Raw genomic sequence first — 2,851 nt, forward strand, 5'->3', positions numbered from 1 at the left:
CTAGAACTGAACTAGAACTGAACTAGAACTGAACTAGAACTGAACTAGAACTGAACTAGAACTGAACTAGAACTGAACTAGAACTGAACTAGAACTGAACCAAAACTAGAACTAGAACTCGAACCGAACTAGAACCGAATAAGAAATGATAATTCTATGTGTTAAATACATTTGCATTTTAATTTCTCCTTTGCGCATTAAAAAAGCTGATGTTTGGCATCCGGTAGAATTTAAAACCGGATATAAAATAAATTAAAAGAATTTAAAAAACTAAATGTTGAAAGGTAAATGTGTTTGGATATGATAAAAAATCGAATAAATGAGATAAGAAACCAATACCCCAAAAATAGTAGTGTTGGGTGTGGTTTTTGTTGTTTATGTGAAAGACGCAAAAACCGGCCAATTTATAAGTTATAATAGACAGATTATTAATAAGTGTGGCAATATGAGATGCGACAAAAATATATATATACGTATAAAAATATATGATAAAGACCCCTTTTCTTCTCATAGTAGTTGAAAAAAATTCATGTAATTTACATTAATGTTGGTATTATTTTTTTTTTGCTAATATTGTTGTTGTTGCAAATTAAATTTAATTTGTGGTTTATTTTTTTATTATGTTTCCTTTTTTATATTTTTGTTATGGATGTTGCGTATTTTTGTTAACTCTGTGTGATTAATGTCTGCATATTAATTTATATTTTTAATGAGTGAGTTGAGGAGAGGATAGAAAAGTTATATATTATTAGATGACGGTAAGAGAGAGAAAGAAAGATATAGTTTATGGAAGTAGTAAAAAGTTGTTGGTTGAAATTATAACAAAATGCATTAGTACGAAATGATGCTTTTTATGTTATATTTTTTTCGTTTTGCCTCATTTTGTTGTATTTTTTTGCGCGATGATTTTTATGTTTGTTGTGGTTTGTTTTGCTCGTCGCCGTCTTTTAATGAGAAAGATTTTGTTTTAGTAACTTTTATTATTTTTTTCCTAATTTATTAGTTTTACTACCGTTCGCTCGCTCACTCGCTCAGGTTTTTGTTAAAGTTTCTTTTATTTCGTTATTTTATAGTTATCAAAAAAATTATGCATGACTTTATTATTTTATGAAAATTTTATTGTTGTGTTTTAATAGCTTATTAATAATTTGAATTAAAAGAGCATGAATAATGTATAAGTTATAGATGAATTTTAAAAAACTATTTTAATTTATTTTTAAATAGAAAATAATTTTATAAAAACAAATTAGTTTATAATTTTAAAGCATAGACATGAGGACAGAAAATTAGGTGCATGGATAACTGTAGTTTTAAAGTAATGAAAAATCAAATCATAACGTACGATCTCACTCTTAGAAAATCTAACAGTGGAAATTAAATTATTAAGAAATAAAGTTTGCCTTCTTGCCTAATAACCAATTTTCATAACTTTCACAAAATATTTAAATTATGAAAAAATTGCACACCTATTTTTCTGACCACATGTGTAGTTCTATCACTGTTTTGTAAACTTATTGACAATATCATGCTCTTAATATTTGGTACCAATTTTGTTTATATCCTTAAAATTCTTAATGATCAGATGCTGTTGGTTTTTTTAATTTTTTTTACATATTTTATCACACAAATAATGTTTCTAGTTCGACTTATAAAGTAATTGCTTAATAATGACTTGAAAGGACATGACGTTTCTCACAATTTTTTTTTCAATAATTTCAGTGAGTAAAATAGTATTAAAATAATTGTATATGTCAATTTGAATGTGAGTGTTACAGTAATTAAATTTGTAAGATATTTTGTTTGTAAATACCAAATTAAATGGGAAAAAGTTTATTTTAATATATGTTGTTAAGCAGTATAGTTAAGTTTGGGTTTTAATGGGTTTAATTGATAGTTTTTTTTTTCCAACCAAAATCAATCAATCAAGGTACACAATAACACAAAAAAAGTAGAAAAAATTTATATATAGATTAGTACAGTTGTTAAAATGGTATAAGCGACACTCACCGATGATCTACTCACTTGCATAAACGCATAAACACCACGTAAAAACTCCATGTTAGGCTGCTGCTGTTGTGATCCTTTAGCAGGCCGCTGTGCTCGACTTATATACTGTTTGACGGTGTCGGCAACTAAATGAGGCTTTAGTTTACGTGATAATACTCTGGAATAAAAGAAATTAAAAAATTATATTGTTTTATTTTTATTAGTATAAAATCTATCTTAAATAAGTAAATATTATCGCTACGAAAAAGTTCTAAGTACCCTTGTCATTCTGCTTTTCTCATTCAACTGCTGCCTACAATAAATGCCTTCTTAATGTTGGCTTGTGTGTTCTGCACTTGTATGCATGTTTAAATGTTTTGGCTTTAAACAATTGTATTGTTCTTAATTTACCTTAACTGCCTTTTTTAGTGCTCTTAGCCGACAACTCTCAAAGCAATAAAAACAATGATGTAGAAAGAAATTCTATATATATTATATACATAACAGCCACATTTACAATATAAAAATTTGCATCACACCTATTGTAAACCCACACAGTTACAGGCACATACTTCTACCTTAACTAAGAAGAACCCACAAAAATAAAAGAATAAAAAACCTTCACACATCCTTTTTTTCAACCACCATCTCTAGTTTACATATGGGAAATTCCCTCCGTTATGCCAAATATGATTTCAATGACATTTTAATTGAACAAGAACTGGGCAAAAAGTAACATAGAACTGAACTAGTACTAAAGTAGAACTGAACTTAAACTGAACTAGAACTGAACTAGAACTGAACTAGAACTGAACTAGAACTGAACTAGAACTGAACTAGAACTGAACTAGAACTGAACTAGAAC

The sequence above is a fragment of the Lucilia cuprina genome, chromosome 3, assembly GCF_022045245.1.
Source record: "Lucilia cuprina isolate Lc7/37 chromosome 3, ASM2204524v1, whole genome shotgun sequence".
NCBI classification, from domain to species: domain Eukaryota; kingdom Metazoa; phylum Arthropoda; class Insecta; order Diptera; family Calliphoridae; genus Lucilia; species Lucilia cuprina.